We start from the raw sequence: 21,122 nt of genomic DNA, 5'->3' as shown, positions 1-21,122 counted from the left end.
TGGAAGCCAGGGCCTCACTGACCACCAAGAGGACCTCCCAGAGTGTCTCAATAGCCATAGAGTTCCGATGAGGTGTTTCCTAGAATGCTTCGCTTGTACCCCCTGGTACCTAAGGATAGTGTGGTTCATCTTTTTCTCTGATAGTGCAATCTCATGTGTATTAGCTCAGAAATGCGTTTTTCCTTCGTCACTGGACCTTACTGCCAACCAGGCAGCTGTCAATAAGATTTCGTCTGAGGCTGCAACCATATACCCAATTACATGGGAGTAAGAGCTATTTCATTTAATGAGATCTATTTGTGAGTAGACATGCATAGCCTTAAGCTGTCATGACCGAATTAAGTAGAATATGGAGTTACCATTATGATTTTTAGTTGCTTTGATTCACTTTTTCTTTTCGCTTAATCCATCCCTATGTTTTATTTGATCGTGAAATATATTGTTTTTTTTAAATCTGTTTTATATTTTACTGTTTAATTCAATGATTTTTAAATTAGTGCCACGAAAACAGCAGCTAGACACGAGGTCAATCAGGGCAGTAAACTTTTGGTGTAAACTAGAATTGTTAACATTTTTCCCCACGCTGCTACGTGTTTTATTATTAAATGCGAAGTTCAGGTACAGTACGCAAAGCAAGCTGGACTGTGCCCCCTGGTGGCCGCTTTTTCGAAATACTGTAATTTGGTTACAAGTTAACCTCCTGAAGTCTGAAATTTGATTTCTGGCAGTAAAGGCTTTTAAGCTCCTGGTTTGTGTGGCAAATAACAGCCTAAAAATCAGAATTCTAATACATAAGGATTTTGAAATGTATGAGTACAATGGTTTGTTTGTTTGTTTTTAATTGCAATATTACTGACAATCAGCTGAAGTAAAGGTAAATCATAAACTAAATAAACCCCAATGCGTAAAGGGAGACTTTATGGGGCTGTGGTTTATGATTTATGTTACTATAAAGTCTGGATGTGGGTTAAGAACTACTTGGACCAAAACATTAAAAATACTACTTTAAGATTGTGGTAGGAAGCATACAAGACAAGTGTAACTTCAAGCCTGGTAAATACCATAATACTTATTTGCTTCTTTTCCTTTCTGTTTATTAAAACTTTTCTACCTTTCAGGGCTCCCGAAGCAATGTGTAGCAAAGCTACATATAGAATAAGTAGATCTTCATCTAAAATATTGTGCAGAGAAGAAGAAAAAAAAGAGACTTAAGTGCCACTTTAGAAAAGTGTATTTAAAAACAGGAGAAGATTCGTGCTGAGATAGGGTGTTCAGATTAATATCAAAACCATCATTGATAAAACATTCAAGTACTTCCCTAAATATTTATCATTTTAAGTTTGTTCTGTATGAACAAATACAAAGTGCAAAAGTAATAAACATTTCAACTGTGTCAAAATAGAGGCAAAATAGACAAAATATAATTACAAAAACATTTTGGAGAAGTTAATTTTTGTTTCATCTGCATTTTAATTTGAGATTAAATTTTATTGCTGATATTTTTTAATCTCCTGCTTTCGTTTTGTGCTGCTTTATTACTGTGTGTTTATTGTTATTTAACCATATCACTGTAACTTGCTCTTACATTGAAGGATGCTGTGTATGTTGACTGAATATTTAATAAACGGGAATCAGCAAAATGAAACTCATTATTTCACATAAGCATCAAAATTCAAAGGAAGTCTAAGGCAGCCTTCCCAGTGTTATTTTCCTGTCGTCTGAATGGTGGTGAAGACTTTCTGTCACCTATTTACATTTTGCGGTACCTTTTCTGTTTGTCGCATACAAATCGAACTAGTGCAGGTTGCACCAGACTGAGCTGTAAAAAACGCCATGATCATTTATTATCCCCCCCCCCAAAAAATCCCAACTTTTTAATTATATGGTGAGAATCCCATTCATGTACACTATTTGTTTTTAAGGGCAATTACATATGGATTTCCCTGTCTCTAGCAGGTTCCCCTCTGAACACCTGATCTCTCACAAGAGGTTATGAAATCAGTTGTGTGATGGAAAGTCTCCTGTGTGATTGTCTTCCCTCCAATGACTTTCCTCCAATTGAATTTCGATCTCTATACTTTAAAATTGTAAAAAGTGATGACACATTGAAAACCTGATGAAATTCGTAACAATCCACCAATTGAGCAGTTATTCCCAGGAATGCATGAATATATAAATAAACAACCTGAAAGCCAATGTGCTGAAATCTTTGTCTACACCCTACCACTTACTAGTGTACCCTAGGTAAAGGTAAAGGTTCCCCTTGACAATTTTTGTCCAGTCGTGTCCGACTTTAGGGGGCGGCGCTCATCCCGCTCTTCAAGCCATAGAGCCAGCGTTTGTCCGAAGACAATCTTTCCGTGGTCACATGGCCAGTATGATTTAGACACGGAACACTGTTTACCTTCCCACCGAGATGGTCCCTATTGATCTACTTGCATTTGCATGCTTTCGAACCGCTAGGTTGGCGGGAGCTGGGACAAGCGATGGGAGCTCACTCCGTCGCGTGGATTCGATCTTACGACTGCTTGGTCTTCTGACCCTGCAGCACAGGCTTCTGCGGTTTAGCCCACAGCTCTACACACTGAGTTTTTAGGGTCACCTTTTGCGAACACTGTGATGAAGCTTCCACACATTCCATGGCAGCTTGAGGAGTCTTTCAGTACAATTTTCTGCTGTCACCTCATTTCATTATTCTTTACAATATTATTCCTCTTTTACCTGAAATGTGATGTAAAAGAAGGTGCTTCTCCACAAGGTCCAACACAGTTATTTAGGCTTTTAAACACACATATCACTTACCTGCTTTCTATTTTTCCAAGTCCAAGTTTAAATATGTAGCATGCTAGGTCTTAGATATAATAATCTTAGAACTGCAGAGATGGAAGGGACGTTATGGATCATCGAGTCCAGCCCTGTCAAGGAGGCACAGAGGGGAACTGAACTCCCAACCTCTGTCTCTGTAGCCAGATACCTAAACCACTGAATTACCAAGCAGTTGAAGCCTAATTTATGTGCTGTTGGCTAATAAAAAGTCTGGTGAGTACATTGAGTAAATTCTTTTCCTATTACCTTTCCTGGAGGGTAAAGTGAAAAATCTTGAGGGCAGGTTACCCCTGTGTATTGATATTTTCAAGAAACTGCTGGAGCATTTGGTTCTCATACATTGTGTTCTTAGCAGCTGCCAGTTTGCATGTGAGAAGTCAAAAACATCATCTTCTGAAATATGACCTTCATGTAGGCAGCAGACCTCACTCATCAAAAAAGATTTGTAGCAAACAAATCAGCAAACAGGTGCTTGACTGGTATGCTCTGTACCGCCTCGCTTCCTTAAGATGAAAAATAGCTTTCTAACTTTTCTATCTATCTAGAATATATTGCAGTAATTTTTCCAGCATTTCTTTGCACAGATATGAAAAGTAGAAACTTAACATTGAAACTTGTGCATTTTGGAAGCTTGAACCAAATTTGGTCAACTTTGGAGTCTCATGATTCTAATTTCTAAAATACAGATTGATCAACTGTATAATATCTTCAAGTAAACCCTTTAAATAATGTGTTTTATATCATCAGGAGGCCCTGTATGCTTCTGGTGTTACAAATGGCTCTTGCCAGAGAGAATAGAATGTAATAAGCCAGAAGAAATTCTCTTTTTCTTCTGTGATCAACATTCACTTAAGAAACATTTTTCTCTTTTACCGAGCAGAGACGTGAGACAAGAGGGTGTCATACTGTGTGCAACTGTGCATCCATCATGTGAGTTAAGATCTCTCTGCTCTCAGTATTTTGACTCCTCATCCCTCATACGATAAGGTCCCCATTTAGAAGAATGAGCTACAGAATTATTTTTGCGTTAAAGTTGTCTTTGTAGATAATTTTAAAAAAAACATTATTACCGTCTTTTTGAGCTTCATGTGTTGCACGTGTACTTCTGTAAACCATGTAATTTAATCAAGCCTAGCCAGCGAGTGATAAGCACAAGCGTCCTGGAAGACCTGAACATACAGAGCACAATGTCGAGATCTACCTGGAAGAATAATGAGGCTACATTTGCCTCTGTGTCTCGCTCTGCAGATTAGTTATCTGGTGGGAATGGGGAATGGTGGAGAATGTGGGATATTTTCTCATGTGTAGCTGATGGGTTTCATTTTGAACAGTTGGTGGCACCGATAACAGAATGCACAAGCATTTCAAACTCTGTGCTTAAAATAGTAAATAATGGGAAAGCAGCAATACATTGGTGGGTAGGGGGCGCTCAATAAAAGCTGTCCTTCTGATTCCTCTAAAGCCGACAAGGAACAACAAAGTTTGGGACCTCCACCAAGGGCAATTGTGTCATTTTGCTCTGGGGTTTTTGTTAGGTTTTTTTTTCCTAACATGGTATGGATGGGGTCTGGAAGTTCTCATTCAATTTATTTACTGCTATACTTGTTGTAAACAGCTATATATAAATTGTATCCTCTTAAAGCTCCTATTTAAAAACATGTGGATTTTGTACCATGACTGATCTGTTTCAGAGTAGGATTGCTTCTAGTGTTCCTGAAAATAGGTTGCACCACCAGATGGTCACGTGGCCAGCGCGGCTATACACGGAACGCTGTTTACCTTCCCACCGAGGTGGTACCTATTTATCTACTCATTTTTTTACATGCTTTCAAACTGCTAGGTTGGCAGGAGCTGGGACAAGCGACGGGACAACCATCGTGTGGATTCGATCTTATGACTGTGGGTCTTCCAACCTTGCAGCACAGAGGCTTCTGTGCAATTTACTACGCAACCGGATTTTGGCCTATGATTGAGATCCAGTATTAAGTCACAACCAGAATAGGCCCATGGAATCAGTGCCAATTTAGGAGTCAACACCTCTGTAAAGTCCACTGATTCAATGGGCTTACACTAGTTGCAATTTACTACTGGATTTTATAGGCCCAAATTCTGTTGCTTAGTGTAGTAAATCACAGTAGAGTAGGCCTATTGAATCAACAGGAATTCGGTGAGTAACCTCTTCCATAATTTCAAATGCTTTAAATGGGCCTACTCTAACTACACAGTAAGCTGCAGTTAGAATATGTCTGCCCTTTGGAAGCAATGGAACATACAGAGTTGACTCAATCAAATCACCATTAATCAGTGGGTCAACTTTAGTGTGATTCACTCCACTCAGCAATGGGATTTGCGCCATAGTGTGTTTGATGGATGTGATACTTTGATAAACAAAAAATAATTGCTGGAAGAAGGGCAAGTTAAATTCCACAAAGCTGTTACCTGATCGTATTATATGAGCTGAAGTGTGAAATAAGACGAAAGAAATAGGAGAGGATATGGCTAATGGATATAGAACCAATTTTGTAACTAATATTGGGGTTTACACCTCATAAAATCTAATGGAAACAACGAGGAATGTCTCATTAGCAGCCTCATGAACACATTTACAGCTTGCAGTCCAAAGAGTGATGGGTAAGTAGACACCGCCAAACTGGACTTTTCAGTCATCCTTTCATGCCTTTTAGAGGCAATTTGCTACTATCTTTAATTTGTTATGGAATGTAATTAGAGACAATTTTAGAATATGGAAAACAAAAGTGGTCTCCTTGGAATGCTGTCAGCACTTCAGAATAAGACACTTATGTCCAGCCTTATTTATGTTCTCATATATGTTCTAAGTCCCTAAATTTACTGACTTAGCAAAGCGTAAGTGGGTGCACAAAATACACCTTGTGTCAGCTATTTATGCTCATTTACTCTGACAGAATGCTTCAGTGCTCTGTCATTAAGGTGTCTACCATCTCTGAATTACTACAAGTGAAATAACAGTAGGAAAAAATGTTCACCTGCAGAGTTCTTATAAATCTTTAAAAGAGGTTTCTCAGTTATGGAATGTAATTGCTGTAGTTCACTTCGTTTGGAGTGTAGAATCTGACCTCGCTCTCATCCAGTGAGATCTCATCAGACTATTTATTTATACACACTTCCTTTTTCAGAGGTGTAGCTATGTTAGGATTGAATCCTAAGTGGCTAAAATGGCCGAGCTGACACTAAGCCATCTGAGGCTATGCTGAATCCAAACCTCTCCCAGCATGTTGGAAAACACTTAGAACTATGCTGATGTGGCATAACTTTATGCTTGCACAGTGGCTGAGAATATGGACTGAGAGGGGTTGGGGTCTGACATAACACAGTTTTTCCCCGGCTTTTCCTCTTCTGTGCCCCCCCCCCTTTTACTCTTCTGCTAGATGATCTCAGCCAGCACAGCTGTTGTGCTAGTAGAGCCAGTGGTAATGGCAAATCTGAGATTAATCAAAGGTAGCTGTGCCAGTACTAAAGGCTTTTGCCCTTTCCAAACCCACTGCCATTGGCATATCTTTGAGTATGGATCAAGTTGCCTGTCTATAAAACAACAGACTTGTGGCACATTAACAACTAACCATGGCATTGTGGATAAAGTGATGGAGCTGGTCTCAGAAAACATAGGTTCAAATCTATGCTCAGCCATGGAAATTCAGGGGTGGTGATGACACTCATAAAATCACTCCTTAAATGTCTCACTTACTTTGAAAATCCAGTTGGGGTCACTGTACGTCAGATGAGATTTGAAAGTTTATAACAACAAAAACACCTTTTATTTTATGTTTTTCTGGACCACAACTGACAGCCCACAAATTTTCACATGAAATAAAACTTCCTTTTCTGCAGTTCAAATGATTTGAAGGAGTAGAGTTGGCCAAACTCAAACAAATAGAAGTGATTGCAGGGGTCAATGTCATGCTAGGCTTCCTTATTACTCCTGGTCACAAATTCTGCTATCTCCACTTATACATCCAAGCAGGACAATTTAGTCAGACATTAAAGGCATTATTGCACTTAATATGCTAATTAAAAATACAGTACAGCTTCATTGGGTAAGGGATTTAAGCAGGATCAAAGCAGGTGGCTGGGGGAGTTCAACTTTTTTTTACCATCAGAGAAAATTATTTTCCTTCTCCTGTCTTTTTTTTCTCATTGTTTTTAAGAATAAAACTTTATTTTAGACAATCACATTACAAATACAGTGGTGCCTTGCTTTACGATTGCCCCACATTACGACAAATCCACTTTACGACAAATTGCAATTGCAAAACGATGGTCTAAATGGGGAAATTTCGCTTTGCGATGATCGGTTCCCTGCTTCGGGAATCAATTCTTCGCAAAATGATGATTTTTCAACAGCTGATCAGTGGTTTCAAAATGACTGCTGGGTAAATAAAATGGCTCCCCGCTGTGTTTAGGGACAGATTCCTCACTATACAGTCAGCAAAACTGGCTGCTGTGTGGAGGATCTTCACTGGGCAGTGAGTTTTAAGCCCACTGGAATGCATTGAAAGGTTTTCAATGCGTTTCAATGGGCTTTTTATTTTCGCTTTACGATGTTTTCGCTTAACAACGATTTTCCTGGAACAGATTATCGCCGTTAAGCGAGGCACCACTGTAGAAAATACAATTAACTATTCATCTTACTTATTAAATATTTTAACATTCTAAACACCAGCTATTCAGCCCATTTAACAAAATTAGTTAATCTCGAATCCCCAATCCATCCTAGAAAGTTACAGACCAACAATTTGAGCAATCTAGATTATTTCCTATATCATGTGACTTCTCATTTAGTTCATTGGTGTATTTTAATAAAGGTTTCCAAGTTTCAAAAAACGGACTGTGCTTTATTTCTCCTCTGTATATTCTGATCTTATAGGTCAATTTCTCTATCAAAAGCATTTGCCATATCCTATTCAAAAATGTCTGTAATGAAAGATCTTGGGAGTTTTTTGAGCTTTTAGCAATCGCACACCTTGCTATCCCTACAATATTTGCGGATATCTCATGTAAGCTTTACAGTTTTAGCTTTACCAACCAGTTTGTATTTTGCATGTATTTACATATAGGCTACTACCCACAATTATATTGTGTTCTATTATATTGAGGTACTTCTGACATGAATAAATAAAGAAGTCCCCTGACAGAAGCTCTTTGCTTCCTTGAGGCACTCAAATATTCTCACCATGTTAAAACATGCTTTCACAAGGGGGTAAGCTCCTTATGTCCCCACCAAATTTGCTCTAAATGTTCTTCTAATACTCTGGAATAGACAAGGAATCACAGGGGACTGCAGGGAGAAGAGGAGAGAGCCGAAATTGGCATCCTTCTCTGCTCTTCGAAATGGCTTCCATTAGCATCAGCATTACCATGGAGTGAGGACTTAAAGCACCAGCAATTTTTTATTAGCACAGTCAATGGCACCAGCTGCATGGATGTCAAAACCATGAGCAAGCGTGCCATAGGTTCGCCATCGCTGGTATTGTATATGGGATGATCCTTTCTCCTAGTTCTGCCTCTTGGCTCTAATTGTGAGCGGCATTTTCCTTTGCCAGCATAGTTTCCTGGCTTAACACTTTTCATGGAGATGTAGGAGTTGGCATTATTTAATTATACCAATCTTATCAAAGTTTATCATGATGTCCCATCAGTAGCCTAGTCAAGCTTGCTCAACAGCTTTAAGAATTGGCAAAATGAAAAGCTTTTGTACAGATGTGGATCAATGACACATCACAAACAGGAAATTTCGGGTGTCATAACAGATGTGTCAGGTCAGGCCATGCGTTCTAGACAGACATGGGGGAACTGAGACAGCGGGCTAGTCTTGAAAAGCTGGTTTGTTTGGCAGCTACTTTCATTTTTTGCTGATTCCCTCAAACTCTAGTAAACACCCCACCATCCTATACTGTTCGGAAGAGTTCACAACTCTTTGGGATCAGTATTCTGGAGGCAAGGGAAATGAAAGAAGCAAATGGAGTGGGAATGTACCTTTAGTAAGCCTACAAAAGTTGGCTAACATTTTAACAAACACAGTATTTTTCTACTATATGTTTTAGAAGTTTCTGATATGGATTAAAAGGATAGCTTTGAAAATGAGAATTTGGGGATAAAGAAACACCAGGATGGAAAGTCAAGATGCCTCAATGCGCTGAGAAGCATGTATTTGTAATCAGGAAAGAGCACACCATCAATTGTTATCCCCATATAGTAGTAGGGAGACACTTCATGTCCGTAACACCTTGTTTTGCTACATCAGCATATTGTTTTAATGAAGCCCATATGAAAAAGGTGGCTAGGACAGGAATGTCTGTGGAACATTTAACTTGCTCTGCTTATGAAAATGCCCTGGAAATGAAGTCTGCTCATTCTACCACATTAGCAATATGGCGCAGAGCACAATATTGTTGTTATAGGTGCTCAAGTAAAAACTGACTTATAGCAACCTTAATAGGGTTTTCAATGTAAGTGAGATATTTAAGGAGCAGTTTTACCAGTTCAGCTTCCCCAGTGAGCTTTCATGGTTGGGTAGGGATCCGAAGCATGGTCTCCAGAGTCCTAGTCTGTCACTCTATCCATTACCCCACACTGAGTACACAGAGCACAACAGCATTGGTTATTCCATCAGAGAAAAGTCAAATCTTGAAATAAGAAAGAGGCAAAGTGTAATAAATTTATATTAGTATTCTAATCCTGAAAAACAAAACTTTCCTTCCAGTATAATTGGAAGTGTCAGGACAGGAGAAGGAACGAAAGAAACAGTTCTGAAATTTGTTCACAGATGGCATCTATACCCTATGGGCAGTGGTCCCTAACCTTTTCCAAACCGTGGACTGGTTGGCGGGGCGGGGCACCCCTGCATTTGGGGGGGCAGGGAGTGCTTGTGGGTGGGCGGGGCACACATGCACAAGGCATGCTCACGGGCTGGCGGAGTGCGCTCATGTGCATGCATGTATGGGTGGGGTATCCGTGCAGGTGGGCTGTGCAGGTGGGCATGCCTGGGGGGAATGTGGGCAGGGGGGCAGGAGATCTGTTTCTGCAGCCTGGTCCTGCTAAGGCCACGGACTGGCACCAAGCCGCAGTCCGGGGGTTGGGGACCCTGCCCTATGAAGCTACAGAAAATAAACAGGGATAGATCAGATAATTGCTGGAGAAATTTTGGAACACATGTGGATTTTTTGCCCCCAAAACAGAAGCATTTTGGCATGACATAATCAATTGGACAGAAATACTAATAAAACAATAATCACAAATCAAACATTGCTATTATTTTCAGCATTTACAGGGAGAAGTGAGAAGCTACGTAATAAGATGAAGAGCATCTGGAACTGTTAAGATTAAATCTTCCATTGGGAGGGCGTGAAATACACTGACATATATATGATGTCGCCTTTTCTTCTTTGCATTTACAGAAAACCGTGTTGGTGTGAAACCTCAATTTTGTTTGGTTCATTTTGTTTCCACCAAAAGCAAAGTGTGTTACTGCGCTATAGTGCTTAAAGCACTTTCTGAGTAGTTTACAATTTAATTATGCAGGCCACACATTGCCCCCCATGAGCCAAGTACTCAATTTATCGACCTCGGAAGGATGGAAAGCTGAATGAACCTTGAGCCAGCTACCTGGGATTAAACCCAGATCATGAGCAGAGTTTTGGCTTCAATATTGCAGTTCAAACTCTACGCTACAAAGCTGCCAACTCTAGTCCCTAGCCTACTTTAAAGTTAAAAACTCTACCCTGGCTTGGCTTCTCAGAATATCTAAATATCTGATGGCATATTCTCAATAGGATTTAGTATACAGTACTATCCAGAAGTAGGGAAAGGAAGTGGAGTTCCTTCAACAGTGAGCTCTCCTAGTACAACTACACCCTATGAAGGCCCTCCAGTCTTGGAAATGTTCCCACTAAGCCAGGTTGTATGAGCAACCAAATACATTCAGAGAAAGGCCAAACGGGTAGATGTGTGCCTGCATCCTTCTCTTTTGTTTGAAGAACTGGGGTGTGATATCCAATTCACAGCTGCCTCAGCTCTAGCTTTAAAACAACAGCTGGAATGCAGTCTGCCTCTTTCTTGAGGTACATCTAAGAAAGATACACCAGGTGAAATAATCTTGTCAAGAACTTTTGGACTTCCTGTTCTTCGCTCTGGAACATGTCTGAAGTGGTCCTGGTCCTCGACAGCTTGCATATTGTATGATGACTTTTTCCAGGATGATCTCCATGAAGATACTGCCTACTCTTGCATTTGTATTTTGTATTGACCACACAGCTCCCTTTTATTCCAAATGTTATTAGGATCCCAGAACTCCTCCTTGGATGAGGGAAGTAGAATGCATGGAAGAAAGGCTGGCCTCCCCCACTGAGATTCGTCTGGCACTGACACTGATGACATTTTGGTGCCAGGTCAAAACCTTCCTGTTCTAGAAGTCTTTTAATTGAAATAATATTAGCTGTGGGTCTGATGACAATTTATATATATATTTTAATTGCATTTTAATTGTTCTGAATTTTTATTGTATTTTAAATGTTGTAAGCCGCCCAAAGACCTTTGGGTAGTGTATATAAATTAAATAAATAAATAAATTTCGGTGCATGAAACGGGAAGGGGCAAGAAGGCATCCTGGGGCTCCAAAGGACCCCTTTAGGTCCGACTATGAAAGGAAAGGGATGGCTAGAAGTCTTCTAGTTCAGTGGTTCTTAACCTTGGGTTACACAGGTGTTTCTGAACTGCAACTCCCAGAAACCCCAGCCAGCACAGCTGGTGGTGAAGGCTTCTGGGAATTGCAGTCCAAAAACACCTGAGTAACCCAAGGTTAAAAACCACTAGTTCTTCAGGACGTTGCACCATGTTCTGCATTCTCCACAACACTTAACAGGTAAGCCGTTAGGCGACGTTTTCTAGTCATCAACATTGCTCCAAAAAGGAGTAGGAAAACTTTTCCTCGAACTCAGGATAAGAAACTGGCTCCCCCTCCCCTCCCGCCCCGCCTTCCTTCACGTCAGAAAAAGGAAAGAGACGTGAACCGCAAAAGAAAGCACGGCAGGAACAATACGAGCCGGAGTCAAGAAGGCAAGCGAGGCTCACGAGACGCCGACAGGGGTGAGAGACACGCGCTCTCCCCCCACGTGGTTTCTCGCCTTTCCCCGCACGCTTAAACCCCGCCTCCATGACCATAGACCGATACGTTGGTTTCTTTAGAGGCACCTACGCCTGGCGCGGAGATTCACATCCGGGTACCGTAATGCCTGATGGGAGGGGCAGCGTCGAGAAGCGGAGGCTGTACTGCGAACTTGGCGCTGCTGAAACTACGTTTCCCAGAAATGCCTAATGTCCCTTTTTGGGGGGCGAAAATTAAGCCCCGCTTGACGAAACAAAAGCTGGGACTCTGGATTAGAAATTGGGGTTTCCCTTCCTTTTGCGTCAGGCCGCTTTGAATTAGCCGGCCACCCTCCTCTGTTTTTTCACAACGTCGTCTTCTCGGCTAGTCCCGGTCGAGCCGCTCTGCTGTTTCTCAGGACGAACTGGGGGGCGCCATATTAGGGCTAAGATCCTCCCAGCCTTTCCGACTATACTTCCGGTTCCCGGCGGGGGTGTTTACCTCCTTGCAACCCCGGATGAAAGGAGTTGCAATGCATTGGAATCAACGGAGCAGAGGCGATATGATTAGGGAATGCATCAGGGTCTCTGCCCCCCCCCCAAAAAAAAGGGGTGGGAGGAGAAACCTAGATAAAAGTGTTTGGGTTTTAAAAATATATTTAGAGGGGCTTATGGAGCGAGCCAATTCTGTGCTTCAGGAAATTGAGTCTGTTGCACTGACATTTCTGACATTTTAACGTTCGCTTAGAAGCAGCCCCAGTTCGTTGTCTCCACACACACACCGGTGTTACGGAGCGTGTTTTCTGCTTTTCGAGATGGGAGAGGAAGTATTTTCGAAGCATTGTAACCCGAGGAAGATTGCTCCGCCCTGGAAACCGAAGGGAGAGTTGAGAAGAACGTTTATCACTCAGAAACGCTCAGGAGATCCATGGCTGCTTCATCACGAACTTGGGGTTCTGGGGACGGTCATTTTGTATTTCTATCACCGAGTGATCAAGAATATACACTTCCTGTTTACTGCCTTTTGATTTTCTTCTTAACATTCCCCCTTTTTACTGTCTCGTGTAAGTGTGTCTGCCTCTCTTTGTCTATGCGACAACTGACGATAATATCCCGTACCTCTCACGAAATGAAACCCACGGAAAATTGCGCCATAATAAAAAGGATGTAGTCTTTAAGATACCCCAAGACTGCCCGTGACTTTTTCTTTGGTAACACTTTCGTTTTGGAACATTCTGCTAGAATTTTCTTTTAAACAGACTGTCCTAGTACCACGTACCCTGCTTCCCGGAAAATAAGACCTAACCTGAAAATAAGCCCTAGTAGGATTTTTCAGGATGCTCGTCATTTAAGCCCTACCCCCAAAATAAGCCCTTTAAGTGAAACCCTGCCCTCCACCACTGAGCAGCAACCAGAAGATGACAGGACTGTTTTTGAATAAATGTTGTACATGGAAAAAAATACATCCGCTGAAAATGAGCCCTAGTGAGTTTTTTGGAGCAAAAATTAATTTAAGACCCTATATGGTTTTCGGGGAAACACGGTAGTTGCCACAGCAAAGCGCGGCAACAGATGGGCGTGCCTGTGGTCTCGCTCCTTCTGAACTCGGGCTTCCCTCGAGGCTCCTGCCACTCTTGCCCCGCACATGGCGGGTCCCTAGAAGTTCAATCGTGCGCCGGAGGTGACTAGAGAAACCTTGGGAGATGTTCCTCTTTTCAACATCTCTTTGTACATGGGGGGGCGAGGGTGGTGGGGAGGGAAAGGGAGGAGGAGCCGGCAAGTTTTGCCCCGCCCCCCTCGGCGCTTCAGCCAGTCGGGGCAGCCCCGCCTGGATCCTTTTCTGCCGCCTGACCCTGGGCGGGGCGGTGGCGCTTGAATCCCGGAAACGCTTCGCGGCCCTGCCTCACGCCCTGGCCCGCCCCTTCCCCTCCCCTACCCCCGTCCCTCCGCCGGTGGCACCCGGGGACGCCCCCTCGCCTCAGGCAAACAGGAAGAGGAGGGGGGGCCCTGCCCGACCCCCTTGCCCACCTACTCCCCCCCAGCCCCCAAAGGAGCGAGGCAGGGTGGCCCTCCCCGGCCCCTCCTGCCCCAGGGGGCCGAGTTGGGAGGGAGGCGCGAGATGGTCTTACTGGAACCGGCCCCACTGCGAGCGGTGAGAGGGGAAGGGCCCTGGAGGCATATGAGAGAGTGTGTGGATGTTGGGGGTGGCGGCAAAGGGATGTGGGCCCCCACACATAATAGGATGTGAAGGGAAAAGATGGTGTGTGTGTATACCTTCCGGGGCACTCATTAAAGGGGGTGGAAGAGGGAAGGTACTGGGGGGCAGTGTTTGGGGTTAGAGTAGGAGTGTTTGATTGCGTGTCTTTCCCCCCCTTCCAGTCCCCCCCCAGGAGAGGTTTGTGGGAGGGTTGCAGGTGGGGCTGGAACGCTCTTGTATGGAGCTGGGAGTTATTGATAAGGACCCTTTTTGAAATATAATGCATGGAAAGCAAATTATGAACTTCGGTTCTCTTTGCCTATATATTTTGCTATAGTATCGTCTTATAAATTGGGTAGTGCTGTTCATGAAGGTTCTGTGGTTTGTGAATTAGACGAGGTTTAAAGAAAAGGGTAAGATTCAGTGCTGAGTGATGGTACACCATTTAGGGACTTCTGTTGGAGATCAGTAGCAAGAGTCCTGTGTCTCTCACTGCAAGTCCTCTTCCACTTGCTTGTGTGCAGTCATGCTTTTAGCCAGTTTTGGTGACATTTCTGTAAATATTTTTTCCAAGTAGATATGATCTCCCGCAGGTTTGAATTGTGGAACTGAAGACAGAGTAAAACTTTTTAAAAGGTGCAGTAGGCAAAGGTCTTTCTGTACATCTGACACAGGCAGTGACCTTGTTAATCTGTTTTGGAGGCTGTTTTGGGGTTGCTTGGATATGCCACACCTATGCATGTATTTGTGTAGCAGGGATGTGGGTAGTGCCAGAATTATTTTCCTGTTATTGTTGCAAGTAATTGAGGTGTAATAGTTGCTGCTTTCTTTGGCATGTGTTTCTAGCAGAGTGACTGCAGTATGATGCTGCTGCTTTTGTTTTGGCAGCTTTGGAAACAGAAAATCTTCAGTGATATCAAGGCTTTGGCTACATTCTGAAACTTCTTACTGAATTTTAAAGAATTATTGTCATTTGTGTACACTGAAAAGAGTGTCTGTCCAAAAGGAATCAGAGCAAATGCAAATGCTTAAAAGGCTCAGATATCTTTCTTCCTGCCATGGTTGCACTACACTGGGTTCAGTGATACCTGTTTGTATTAAAGATGCCAGGATAGTTTTACTGCAAGAAGAATAGGAAGTTCATTGCAAGTCAGCATTGGCCGAAATCCAGTAATAATTCACAGGAAGTGTAAGCCTATTGCGTTAGTGAGGATTTGGTGAGTTAACACCTATGTACTGTAATTGATTCAGTGGGTCTACTCCTGACTTACTACTGGATTTCAGCGATTATCATGAAACACAGGCTGTTCAACAACAACAAAAACTACTCTCCTCCCTGTGTGCCTATACATACCTGTGATGGTTCCATGGAGTTATAAAATGAGGCAGAAAGGGGGAAATTATTAGTACCCATTGGTGTAATGTGTAATATATTTTAGATTACAGTGACACTTTCACAGCTATGTCCCTCATGCATTAACTTTTCCACTGCCTCCAAAAATCTCTACTTTTCTAGCCATAGTTCATTAAATGGTAAAGAAATGTGATTTCTCTACGATAAATGCAATCCTTGGAAAATAGTGGTTGTGATGCTCAGTGGCTTTTAAAAAATCTGACTGAACAGTTACATATGACTGTAAAAAGAACTGCATAAATTCAGTAGCCATTAGCCATAGTAAATGACCAGAAATCTTTCATTTTCAGAAGCTCTCGATCTCTGCATCTTCAGATATTGGTACAAAAAACCAAAAGGATGATTACCAGGACCTTAGAATGCCTGCTTTTTCATTAAGGCCTTATACTGAGTACTTTCAGTGACAGTACTTGCCTAAATGGTCTGACTTAGCATCACATCAGAACATGTTTACTAATACTGTATTTAGCTATTTCTGTTGTAGACGCTACAAGTCTCTTTCTTTGTTTCTATGCATGCAGATACTGTATATATTCCTCTAAATATGAAAAGTAAAGGGAGTTAGGTATAAGGATAATGTCATTTTAAGTTTTATTAATGATAATACTAATCTAATGAGCCATAAAAATCTTAGTTCCTACTGTAATTAAACTGCATGCTTTTACTTTGATGGGCTTATGGTGCCATTTGTGCAGTTTCTGATGTGAGAAGGTATGGGGGAAGCTCGGTATTCTTCTGGGACATTCAAAAGGAAGGAGTAAATAAGTGAATACTGTATAGAGTTCTTTAAACTGAATAATCTTAACTGCAGTTTCATATAAACCATTATGTCGTTAGTTCTGTATAGCCTTTTGTGTTTTCAGTCAAGAGTGTCTGACAAGCAGAGAATAAAATTCCTCCAGCCCAGGGCATGGAACTTTTTTACCTTTTACCTCCCCCAAAAATTATATAAGCCAACATTACCCCCTTCATTTGAAAGGAAGGAAGTGATACAGTATTTGATGAAGCCACCCTTCCCCCCCCCGCCTTAATTCAAGCCCTGCCTGTTCTTTTCATAGTTTTGAGTCAGTCTCTCTCTCTCACGCACACACAAACACACATCCACCCTCCCTCCACCCTTTTTCCCACCTTAATTCAAGCCTTGCCTGTTCCTTTTTTCATAGTTTTGTCAGTCTCTCTCTCACACATGCACACGTCCACCCACCCTCTCTCCACCCTTTTTACCCACCTTAATTCAAGCCATGCCTGTTCTTTTCATAGTTTTGAGTCAGCCTCTCTCGCACACACATCCTCCCTCCTTCCCCCTTTTTCCTGCCTTAATTCAAGCCTTCCCTGTTCCTTTTTTCATAGTTTTGAGTCAGTCTCTCTCTCACACACACATATCCTCCCTCCTTCCCCCCTTTTTTCCTGGCTTAATTCAAGCCTTGCCTGTTCCTTTTTTCATAGTTTTGAGTCAGTCTCTGTCTCTCACTCTCTCACACACACACATGCGTCCACCCACCCACCCACCCTCCATCCATCCTTTTTCTTCATATATTTAAATAAGCTTGATGAAGCCCTCTGTCTCTCGCACCTTCCTTCCCCTCATTAACTTGATCCTTTCCCGCCTCCTGCTTGCTTGCATTCATTTCCAGAGGAAGCAGTCATTCAAAGCCCCAGATTGATTGATTGCTCGGGGCTATTCCACAGCTGTAGCCAATTAAGCAGGCTTATCTCCGATCTCTGAAAGAATGGAGGATTTAGAAGTGCCCTGCTGCAACCAGGAAGTAACAGGGAGAGGTGGCTTACAATTTGAGGTTTGGCTGCAGAGGATAGGGGTGGGAGGGAGGGGGGTTAGCGCTCTGCTCATTACCCCCAGGATTTTCACTTTTACCCCAATTGGGGTAATTACTCCTGTTCCCCAACCACTGCTCTAGCCAACTGCCCATAAGCATGATTTTTGTTGCTAACTTTCTAATTATCTTCTATGGCTCAGTGAGATGCATTAGCTACTGTATACAGTGGTGCCTTGCTAGATGATGATAATCCATTCCACAGAAATCGCTGTTTAGTGAAATTATTGTCTAGCGAAAAGCATTTCCCTATTGGAATGCATTTAAACCTGTTTAATGCATTCCAACGGGGAAGAATCATAGTTGTCTAGCGAAGATCAGCCATAGGAAAGCCGCTTTGCGAACCGCCGATCAGCTGTTTAAATAGCTGTCTTGCGAAGCTTAGGTCCCAAAAACACCTGTTTGCAAACACGGAGGGAGCTGTCAAAATCATTGCCTAGCAAAAATTTGTTTGCGAAGCAGGGACCAAACATTTCCGGCGAAATTCCCCCATAGGAATCACTGTTTTGCGAATCGCTATAGCGATCACAAAAAGTCAATGTCTAGCAAAAAAAACCCTGTCATGTGGGGTAACTGTCTAGTGAGGCACCACTGTATCTGGTAAATTTCTTTGCGTTGGAGAAATTGTGAATACATCTTTATTAAACTTGAGTTTTTATGCTTTTTTCTGTGGCAAGTTATCTTCTATTGCTTAGTTCAGAAATATGAAGCATATAACATATGTGCCTCATGTGCATCTTTAAAAAGTAGGAGCAGATGGCTAAAGAGTAAAGGGACTTGGTGGTGAATGAGAACAGATCCTATTTCGTCCTATGCTGTCTGGTGATATAAGTGGACAAGAACAGTCATGCTGACTAATCTGGTTTCAATGATCTCTTGTTCTCAAGTCATATAGAATAGATAGCATTTATTCATGGTTAGAACAAGCCATGTTTTATTAAGTTAGTAGTTAAGATCCAGTTCATAATGAAACCAAGATTAATTTGCTAATCTAAATCCTCCCTTTTCAAGTCATAGGGTGTTACTACACAACAGGAAGAATGCAAATGGGTCTACCTTGAAGTTGCACTTGGGAAGCTGGATTTCCCTTGGCAGGGTGGATAAAAATCAATGTTTAGAAATCAAATTATATTAAAATGTTTTTATTTTAAAAATCCACTCTGTCTCTGGGTTAATTTATTTATTTATTTATTTATTGGACTTATATACTGCCCCATAGCGCTACAAGCACTCTCCGGGCGGTTTATAATTTTTAATTATACAGGCTACACATTGCCCCCCCAGCAAGCTCAGAGAGGAGAGGAAATCAGCCTTGTTTGCAGCTTCTTAGCCATTTGAATCTTCTTCTCTCCCCCCCCCATACCTGGTACTTGGGTATGCTTGTTTCCCTCTTCCCTTCCATTTCTTTCTTCTCCTTTAAAGATATGCTGTCCTAGTACTAGGACAGCAGGTGACGGGGGGGGGGGAGAAAACAGAAATCAGCAGAGAGACAAGAGAAAGTCCTTGTTTCCAGCTTGTTAAAGTTGCTCTGCTGATTTGCAGGAGGTAAGAATAGAGGTATCTTAAAACTTTTTCCTCTGTCTCTTCCACTAGATTAGCAAGCCTTTAAATGAAAGAAAAATAGAAATGAAATAAAGAGAAGATTAAAACAGACACAGGCACCAGGTGTGGGAAGGAGAGGATGGTGGCCAGTTCCCCTGCTGCCTTGCCTCTCGTTTTGCCACTGTAGGTGGCTAGAATGGTTATAAATGCAATGTTTACAAACCCCTTCGGATCATCACCTGAACTGATGCAAATATATTTGTTTTTTAAAAAAGTAGAGCCCCCCTCCCATGGCATAGGAAAAAAATTGTACAGAATTATTAGTCTGTGGGGCAGGGCTGATTCACATGGATGTTTACATAATGTAGTCCAGTGGTTCTTAACCTTTTTGAAAGAAACGCCCCCTTGAGCCATTGAGGAAGTTATCATCGCCCCCCTCTTATTTCTTATTTATTTATTTATTTATTTATTTATTTATTTATTTATTTATTTATTTATTTATTTATTTATTTATTTATTTATTTATTTATTTATTTATTTATTTATTTATTTATTTATTTATTTATTTATTTAAGACACTTAAATCCAATGACCCCTGAAAACAAAATTCAATTCCAGGAAAATGAAATGCCCCCAAAAAGTAACATTTAATGATTTAGTTGCAAGCGCATTTTAAGACTCAAAAAGAAATATAAAAAGGGCATAAAATGCAGGAACTAAAAATTTCAAGACGAAAACTCTGAAACTAAATTAAGATAGGAGGAAAATATATATTCATGCACATTGTAAAAAGGCTGCAGCCATCTTCACAGGTTTGGCTTGCTCCAGCGCCCCCTACCGCCCCCCTTCTGCTCCAGTGCCCCCACGCCGCCCCTTTTCGTTCTACCGCCCCCCTGAAAAATGAAATCGCCCCCGGGGGGCATTATTGCCCAGGTTATGAACCACTGATGTAGTCAACAGAAAATATTGTGACTCTGATCATCCCTGTCCTGGAACATTTCCTGCATTATTTGTCAGTGTAGTCCCACCCATAGTTAGATCTTATCACCTGACAGACTTATTTCTGACTGTGAATTCAGATCTTGGCTTGCAAGCAGTCTCAGAATTAGAAATTCAGATGTAGTCATCAATCATTATTATATCACTGTGAAAACTTTTCCTCTTTCATACTCCCCATTGCAAGTAAATCTGGCTTTAGCTGCTTTCATGATTAACAATGAAATGGCACTGTGGCATGCTTTTCTCTGTCCATTCCTCACGTCTTTGATATAAGATCTTGGGATTACCTCTCCCCAATTGTAAGATCTAACAAGACAGTCAGATGTGCTCTGTGAGTTAGGAGCCAGAGGTTGAGAGTTTAGTTCCTACTGTACTTCCCAGAACAGCCAGGCTGTGTGGCCTTGGGCCATCTACACAGTCATATACAGTAATGCCCCCAGAAGAATGGAATCATAAACCACATTTTAGTACTCGCTTCCTAGAAAATCTGTCAGAAGTCAGAATTGACTTGATGGCACACAGTCATTCTATGTGCTTCTGTACCAGCATAAATGAGGTATGTTAATTGTCTCAATACCAGTTATTTAATTATGGTCAGGGCTTGAAAAATTTTAGAATGTCTCACCAGTCAGTCAAAAATTTCACCAGTCAGCATGACCGGACTTCTAAATAGCCTTGCAATTTATTGGGATTGGGAATCACTGATTTATACCCTCAGACTTTGGTTGCTTTATTACCTGCATGCCTGTGGGGTCATGAAGCTTGTATTTTGAATGCCTTTCTTTTGAATGTCTCCAGCAAAACTAAAACTGAAAGCAAAAGAGCTCGGCCTCTTAAGGAACCAGGTTCCCTCCCACCCCAGGATGTGATCTCATTTGGTTGAAATTAGGAACAGGGAATCTCCATATTCTCCAGCATGGGACTGCTCTACATTCTCTTGCAGAGCTATAGTTCTGTGTGCCACTCAAACTCTCTTCTCGTGAGAAGAGAAAGTTTTCCTTTTGCAATGGGAGGGCAGAGGGGAGATTAGAGAGAGAGAGAGTCAGAGGGGAAGGAAGCAGGCAGGGAGGGAGCTGTGACTATCCAGCAGCATTTTTCACTCATCACAGACGAGTGCATTTTTCAAGCCCTTGCTATGGTGAAATATTTTATGAAGTTAATGACAAAATAATTGAAATCCAGTAGTAATTTACAA

At 41.8% G+C, this 21,122-nt stretch overlaps 1 protein-coding gene across 9 annotated transcripts in view; it reads left to right on the top strand.

Moving 5' to 3' along the window:
• The first annotated feature begins 13,955 nt into the window (after positions 1-13,955).
• The window catches only part of TAB3 (TGF-beta activated kinase 1 (MAP3K7) binding protein 3), a 28,437-nt gene continuing 21,270 nt past the window's right edge, over positions 13,956-21,122 (top strand). For 4 of the 9 annotated variants that reach the window (XM_078390468.1, XM_020791005.3, XM_020791004.3 and 1 more), the window contains exon 1: positions 13,956-14,095. The gene's annotated coding sequence lies outside the window, so the exon portion shown is untranslated. Of the gene's footprint in view, positions 14,096-19,881; positions 20,484-21,122 lie in introns of those variants that run through there. The other 5 variants (XM_020791002.3, XM_078390465.1, XM_078390467.1 and 2 more) reach the window with 3 other exon arrangements.

This window comes from Pogona vitticeps, chromosome 3, assembly GCF_051106095.1.
Source record: "Pogona vitticeps strain Pit_001003342236 chromosome 3, PviZW2.1, whole genome shotgun sequence".
In the NCBI taxonomy this organism is placed as follows: Eukaryota; Metazoa; Chordata; class Lepidosauria; order Squamata; family Agamidae; genus Pogona; species Pogona vitticeps.
The sequence above is the reverse complement of the archived record's forward strand: the minus strand, read 5'-3'. Positions and strand labels throughout refer to the sequence as shown.